This window comes from Dendrobium catenatum, unplaced genomic scaffold (assembly GCF_001605985.2).
Source record: "Dendrobium catenatum unplaced genomic scaffold, ASM160598v2 original_scaffold_86101, whole genome shotgun sequence".
Lineage (NCBI taxonomy): Eukaryota > Viridiplantae > Streptophyta > Magnoliopsida > Asparagales > Orchidaceae > Dendrobium > Dendrobium catenatum.
Window position 1 is genome coordinate 228,287 of NW_021404542.1, and position 8,852 is coordinate 237,138.

The following is an 8,852-nucleotide window of genomic DNA, read 5'->3' on the forward strand; positions in this document are numbered from 1 at the left end:
AAAATGAAAAACATAAAACATAAATACATAAGTAGAAACAAACATGTAAATAAATAAAAATGAAAACAAAAATATAAAAAAAAGCATCAATTTCAAGCATTAATATCTATTATATCTAATCTTGTTCTTAAGATATTGAAAGTTTCAAATGCTAGTGGTTTTATAAAAATATCAGCAAGTTGGTTTTCTGTGGCTACATGGTGCTATGTCTCCTTTAATAACATGGTCTCTAATAAAGTGATATATTATATCAATGTGTTTGAACTTGAAGTGCTTAATTGGGTTCTTTGAAATGCAAATGGCAATAATGTTATCACATATGATTGAAATTGTGCATACAGGTAATTCTAAATACAAAATTTATTTCTTTAACCAAAGGACCTGGGCCACATAACTTCCTAAGGCTATGTACTCAGCTTCAATAGTGGATAGGGCAACTGAGTTCTATTTTCTACTGGACTAGAAGACTAAAGATTGTCCTATGAATTGATATATCCCAGAATTTCTTTCCTATCAACATGACATCCAATAAAATCTGAATCAGAATATCCTATTATTTCAAAGGAGGTGCTATGTCTAGGATACTAAATTTTTAAATATTATGTTCCTAAAAGATATCTAAGGTTTCTCTTAACAATAGTCAGGTGGAACTCTTTTGGATCAACCTGAAATCTAGGACAGAGATAAACATTAAACATAATATCAGATATGTCAGTAGTCAAGTAAATAAGTTATCCAATTATTCCTATGTATTTCTTTTGATCAACTGATTTCCCATTTAAATGTTTATCTAACTGAGAGTATTGATTGGCTTGACTTTATGCATTTTATATTTCTTAAGGATATCTTTAATGTATTTTGATTAACTTATAAAAGTTCCATCATCCATCAATCTTATGTTAAAACTCAAAAATTAAGTCAATTCTCCCATTATACTCATCTCAAATTTCTTACTCGTTATTTTTTAGAATTCATCATATAAATTTTAATTTAAAGATCCAAATATAATATACACAACATAAATTTGGACAATGAGTAGTATATCTCCTACCATTTTTAGAAATAGGGTGATGTCTACACTCCCCTTAACAATGGTTCTTTAGAGTAGGAATATGCTTAGCCTTTCATACCATGTCATGGATGCTTATTTTAGTTTGTATAATGATTTTTTAAATTTAAATGCATGATTGAGAGATTATGAATTTTTAAAGTCTGGGGGTTGTTCAACATATACATCTTCTTTTATCACCCCATTCAGAAAAGTACTCTTAACATCCATTTGATATAATTTGAATCCCTTAAAACAAGCAAAGGCTAGTGATACTCCAATGGCTTCCAATCTAGCTACAGGGGCAAAAGTCTCTTCAAAATCAATCCATTCTATTTGATTATACCCCTTAACCACTAATCTTACCTTCTTTCTCACTATTATTCTAGAATCATTCATTTTATTTTTGAACACCCATTTAGTTTCAACCACACTCTAATCCTTAAGTCTTTCAACTAGATCTCAAACACCATTCCTAACAAATTGATTAAATTCTTCTTGAAAGGCTAGGATATAGAATTCATCAAATAGGGCTTGATTTAGGTTGGTGAGTTCAATCATTAAGATAAAGCCATACTGGTTTACTTCTTTTTTAAGTCCATACCTAGTTCTAAAACCTTTAGATTGGTCTCTTAAGATTAATTCTTTAGGATGACTTAAAGAATATTTCCATTCTCTAGGCAAAGTATTTTCAAATTCTACCCTTTCCTCTAGATTTATAGATTCTAATTCTCGGGTTACTTTATAACCTCCTTTTCTTCTATCCTAAACACTCCAAAATTATCAGATTCATCAAATATAATATGACTGGCCTCCTCAATTACTAGTGTTCTTTTATTGAAAACTTTATAGGATTTCCCAACACTTGAGCAACCTAGGAACACTCCATTAAATTTTGGTTCAAACTTTCCTAATTGAGACTTCCAATTATTCAGAATAAACACTTTATATCTAAAGATAATGAGGTGAGAGAGGTTACGTGTCCTACCTTAATAATTTTATAAGATGTCTTGTTCAATTTCGATCTAACATTTACCCTATTCAAAACATAACTTGTTATATTCACCGCTTCTGCCCAGTAGTATTTTGGAAGTGATTATTTAGCTAACATGGCTCTAGTGACTTCTATTAGGGGCATATTCTTTCTTTCAGCTATCCTGTTATACTGAGGGATCCTAGGAGCTAAAAAATTGTGGTATATTTCTTGCTCCTTACATAAAAATTCAAAATTTTCATTCTCAAATTATTCACCATAATAACTATGAATGGTTAGAATTTTACAACCTAGCTTCCTCTGAATCCAAGTGGAAAAAGACTTAAACTCCTCGAATGATTCACTTATATGAGATAGAAATCTAACCCAAGTAAACATTGAATAATCATCAATAATCACATACTCAATGGTTTTCCCTCCTAAGCTCGCAGTACTGACAGGTCCAAAGAGATCCATGTGTAGGACTTCTAAGTGTTTGCAAGTGTTTATGTCTTTGATTAAGTGAAAAGAGGATTTAACTTATTTCCCTAATTGATAAGCATCACACAGGTGGTCTTTTATGAATTCTAATTTGGGAATTCCTCTCACTAAGTAATTTTGGTTCTTGATTCAGCAATTTGTGCATTGATCTTCTATTAGATATGTTTTATGAAAAGAGTTTTGAAAAATTAATGTTTCTTTCTCCCATTTATTCCTTGATTTGTATATTGGATTAAAAAAATTTTTTGAGCCTTTAAAAAAACTTGAGCTTGGATTAACAATTTAAGAATTTCTTAATTTTTCTGGATTATGCATTATCAATCCATTCCTCATTAAGTTTTTGAATAAAATCAAGAGATAACTTTCTCATTTTAAGAATATTTGTTCTGTTCACTAGATCAGGGATTGTTTTTGTCTTTTAATCATTTTGTTCTTATTGTTTATGTCCATTCTCTTTTTCATAATGTCAAAGGGGGAGAACGTATTGTTGTTGTTATATTTATATTTTTTTTCTCTTAAAAAAAAAACCAAAATTTATTTTATCTCTCCTATTTTTTAAAAAATTTATTCTAGTGAGGGGGAGATTAGGAGAAAATATTTCCTGTTTGTAAATTCAAATCCTAATATTTTCCATCATCAAAAAGGGGAAGATTGTTGCGGATCTATTTTCATGGATAATGATTTTGATGATAGCAAAAACTTTTATTTCTCTACGACTGCCTTATCGTCTGACATTTAAGGTCCACACGATCAGGCTGCAATTTGGAACCAGCTCAAGATTGAGTAGACTAGGTCTGAGTCAATTTTTAACCCTTTTCCTTTCTTGAGTCTATTGTATTTATTGTGGCTCCTAATGATTTGTAACTTGGAAGGTTCTCTGACTGTTCTCTAATGTTTATTGTTTTTGGTAACATCATTCGAGACGATCGGTTCAAAAGCAGAAACCCTGATTAGGGCATCCTCATTAAAACAGCCGTTATTATGCAAAAAACATCATCCTGGATGATTTTGTATCGGCTAGGATGATCGGCTCAAAATAGAAAGAATCTACTGCCAGATCTATTTAGGTATTACATATTTTTGGACATCGTCTAGAAGATCATCCAGGACTATAAAATATCATCCATGATGATCCAGGACAATTTTTCCTAAATTAATCTGGCATTTAAAGAAATCAATTATGACTTGATTGGATGATCAAATCATCCTGGACGATCGCGGGATCGTCCGGGACGATACGCTAGACGATTGGACATCAGATAGCTCTTTTTCAGGGCGATGTTCAGGATGATATTCCACGATTTGTTCTGATCGTCCAGGACGATCGTCCTGGACGATATGAACAAACTTCTTCTGATCGTCTAAAATTGTCCCGACTAATTGGGCTTATTTTACACTGATCGTACATGACGATATTAGTATCGTCCTGTATGATAAAGTCGGCAACTTTTATTAATGAGCTCATTTTGAGATCTTCTATTTAAGCAATGACATGACACTTAGTAAGTGTCTTTGGCAGCCATTGTAGCTTTGTTCTTTTGGGGCGAATTTGAAGAGAGAGCTTGAAAGGGAGTAAGGAACGGGTGAAGTTTGAGAGGGAGAAGATCCTGTAAGGGAGGACTCAAGGGAGTGTGGAGGGGGATTCCACATGTTTGCTCTGGCAGGCTTGTACCTTAATACCATTGGATTTAAGGCTTGTCTTGAGGGAAGTTCATCAAAGAAGAATATCACTTTGGTGTCAAAGGATCTGGCGACTCCGCCGCACCGGGGAAGGTGGAAGTAATTTTGTAAGGGCTTCTCTGCCTAGCTATGGGGGCTAAAGGAGAGACACTTAGTTTAGTTCAATACTTAGAGGGTGCCTCCAAGGAGTGGACGTAGGTCAAGGTTTGACCGAACCATTATAAATCTGGTGTGTTCTTTCCTTTATTACTTCCGCATTTAATTTTTCTGCACTTTGGTTTTTTTAATGGTGATATTGGTTTTGGTTTGTGTTTTGATTTAAAGATTTCTCTTTTCCAATTCACCTCTCTCTTTATTAGCCTTGGGCCAGTTCATAAGGGGCCTAACATCCTTAACGAACTTTCTAGTGCTATCAGCACTTTCAAGTGGTATCAGAGCAGTGTTCATAAAATCTAGTTTTTTAAAAACTTTTGAATTTTGATCAATGGCTAATTTTTCAAATCATAATATTACGGAAGGTTATTCAATCACCATACCACCTTTGTTTGAAAATATCACATTTACTTTTTGGAAAATTCACATAACTAGTTTTTTGCAATCAATTAATTTTCGCATGTGACATATGATTTTAACTGGTTATTCATTTTCGTCATGTATTTTAGATGGAATTAAAACTGACATTCCTTTTAGTCAATGGAATAAAGATGAACGAATCGATGCTCAATTGAATGCAAAATCTTTAAATTACTTTTTCTGTGCTTTAAATTCTGAAGATTTTATGTTAGTATCCACGTGCACTACTGGTAAAAAAATTTGGGATAAACTACACACTATATACGAAGGCACTAGTGAAATCAAGCAATCCAAGTTGAATGTGTTAATGCATGATTATGAAATATTTTCCATGAAATCTTATGAAATGATCTTAAACATGTATACTATGTTTATTCAAATTGTGACATCAATGCATGCTTTAGGTAAAGAATTTTTAAATTTTGAAAAAGTTAATAAAATTATTCGTTGTCTATTAGATAAATTTGATGCTAAAATTGTTGCTATTTGTGAATCAAAAAATTTGAATGAATATTCTATTGATATCTTGATTGGCTCACTCATTGCCTACGAGCAAAATTTGGGTCAAAGATGCAGGTAAAATGATAGTGCTAAAAGCTGAAGATACGAAAAGAGGTAGCTTAGTTGGTGACGAAAGAAATAACTGGTCAAGCAAATTAAAAAGCTCACCAAAGCATAAGCATCAACAAAAGTGGAATAAAGGTAAAAATGGTAAGATTTCTTTTGACGTTGTTTACTTTGGATGTAGGAAGCCTAGACATATGAAAAATCAGTGCCATTATTTGAGAACTCTTCATGCAAAAGAAAAAGCTAAAGTAAAGAAAATTATAAACTTGTCAAATAATGAAAAGCAAAAAAAATTATTGGGCAGACCTGGTCTCTGAAGCATTGGACCAGGAGCAAGATGGTGCTTAAACCTTTGTTTGTATTTTTTTGTTTGCATGTTTTATTTGATCCTTTGTTTTTGTGAATCTCTTTTTTCTTTTTATCTTTTTCTTTCTTTTCTTATTTCGTTAAATTTTTTTTGGGTTTCTCTCTGATAAACACACACGATCACTTTTCTAAAAAATGAAAAATGTATCTCCTGTATTTTTCTTGAAAGTTGTGATTGATTTCTCTAAAAACAGTCAGAGGAAGGGAACTCATGATTTTATTTCTCTTTCTCTCTTTTTAAAGAGGTTATTTTACTTTTGATTCAAAATCTTCATCATGTTTTAAGTTGGATTTTAAAATTGCTTTTTTTTTTCATCTCCCTACATTTTTTCTATCACATATGAATCTTTTGCAAGATTGTTGTATCCACCTTAAAATTTTCTTAATCAAGTTGTTCGTGTTGTCAATAATTTGGGTTTACTTAAATTTTAAAAATATAAGAAAGAAAGCATTTTTTTTTTAAATAAAAAAAAGTTGGCCAATGATGTCAAACCAAAATATGCGCAATGATGCCAAATTGAAAAAAAAAATACATAAAGTGTATTAAAAATCAAAAGATGCTCAAAGAGCCATTCAAGTGAAAGGGCATAAAATGAGCTCACAAAAAAAATGTTTATTTTTTCTTATACTACTAAAAGCTTAAGAAAATCCTTGATATGTTCGAAACTTGTGCTTGAAAATCTTGGTTCCTGATTCAACAATTCGTGCATTGATCTTCTATTAGATATATTCTATGAAAGGAGTTTTGAAAAATTAATGTTTCTTTTTCCCATTTATTCCTTGATTTGGATATTGGATTAAAAAGTTTTTTGAGCCTTTAAAAGAACTTGAGTTTGGATTATCAAATTATGAATTTCTAACCTTTTTTGGGCTATGCGTTGTCAATCCAATTCTACTAAGTTTTTGATTAAAACTAAGAGATAACTTTCTCATTTTAAGAATATTTGTTTTTCACTAGATCAGGGAACGTTTTTGTCTTTTGGTCATTCTACTTTTTGTTTGTGCCTCCTCTCTTTTTGATAAGGTCAAAGGGGGAGAACGTATTATTGAATTTTTGTACTATTATCGTATTTGAATATTTATGTTCAAAAATTAAAAAAAAACATCAAAAATATTTTTATCTCCCTTATTTTTAAAGTGTTATTCTAGTGAGGGGGAGATTAGAAGAAAATATCCCTTTTTAAAATTCAAATTAAAATGTTTGCCATCATAAAAAAGGGAGAGATAACATAACATATTGTTGAATTTTTGTACTATTGTCGTATTTGTATCTTTATGTTCAAAAATTTTAAAAAAAATAACGAAAATATTTTTATCTCCCCTATTTTTAAAGTGTTATTCTAGTGAGGGAGAGATTAGGAGAAAGTATCCTTTTTAAAAATTTAAATTAAAATATTTGTCATCATTAAAAAGGGGGAGATTATTACGGATATGTTTGCATGATTTATGATTTTGATGATAGCAAACACTTCTATTTCTCTACGATGGCCTTATTTACTAACATTTCAGATCCACATGATCAGACTATAATTTGGAACCAGCTCAAGATTGGGTAGATTAGGTATGAGTCAGTTTGCACACTTTTTCCTTTCTTGAGTCTATTGTATTTGGTGTGGCTCATGATGCTTTGTAACTTGGAAGATTCTCTGATTATTCCCTAATGTTTACTGTTTTTGTAACATCATCTGGGATGATATTTATATCATCTTGGACGATCGGTTCAAAAGCAGAAACTCTAATTAGGCCATCATCATTAAAGCATTTGTCATTATGCAAAACACATCATCCTGGATGATTTTGTATCGGCCAGGATGATAGACTCAAAACAGAAAGAATCTGCCGCCAGATCTATTTAAGAATTACTTATTTTTGGACATCGACCAGGTGGATCATCCAGGACTATAAAATATTGTCCAGGACGATCCAGGATAATTTTTCCAAAATTTCTCTAGAATTTAAAGAAAGCAATTATGACTTGATTGCACAATCAAATCGTTTTGGACGATCACCGGATCGTCCTAGCCGATATGCTGGACGATTGGACATCATATAGCTCTTTTTCAGGGCGATGTACAGGACGATATTCCATAATCTATACTGATCGTCCAGGATGATATATTATCGTCCTAGACGATAAGAGCAAATTTCTTTTGATCATCTCAAATCATCCCGGCTGATTGGGCATAAATTGCACTGATCGTACAGGACGATATTAGTATCGTCTTGGATGATAATATCGGCAACTTGCATTAATGAGCTCATTTTGAGATTTTCTATTTATGCTATGACATGACACTTTGTAAGGGTATTTGGCAGCCACTGTCGCTTCGTTCTTTTGGGGGAAACTTGAAGAGAGAGCTTGAAAGTGAGTGAGAAAAGGGTGGAGTTTGAGAGAGGGAGAAGATCCTGTGAGGGGGGACTCAAGGGAGTGTGGAGAGGGTTCCACACGATTGCTCCGAGAAGCTCGTACCTGAATACCGTCAGATTCAAGGCTTGTCTCGAGGGAAGTTCACCAAAGAAGAATATTTCTTTGGTGTCAGAGGACCCGGCTACTCCGCCGCACCGGAGAAGGTGGAAGTGATTTTGTAAGGGCTTCTCCGCCTAGCTATAGGGGCTAAAGGAGAGACACTTAGTTTAGTGCAATACTTGGAGGGTGCCTCTAAGTAGTGGACGTAGGTCAAGGTTTGACCGAACCACTATAAATCCGGTGTGTTTTTTGTTTATTACTTCCGCATTTAATTTCCGCACTTTGGTTTTTATTGTGGTGATATTGGTTTTGATTTGTGTTTTTATTTAAAGAGACTTCTTTTCTAATTCACCTATCTCTTTATTAGCCTTGAGCTAGTTCATAGGGCCTAACATCCCTAACAAACTTTCAAGTGGTATCAGAGCACTTTCATGGTATGTTCTTTCCTTTATTACTTCCGCATTTAATTTTTCCGCACTTTAGTTTTTATTGTGATAATATTAGTTTTGGTTTGTGTTTTGATTCAAATATTCCTCTTTTCCAATTCACCTCTCTCTTTATTAGCCTTGGGCTAGTTCATAAGGGGCCTAACATCCCAACGAACCTTCTAGTGCTATCAGATCACTTTCATAATTTCCTACAGCTCCTACAATGGATGTTGTCATCCCTATAAACAT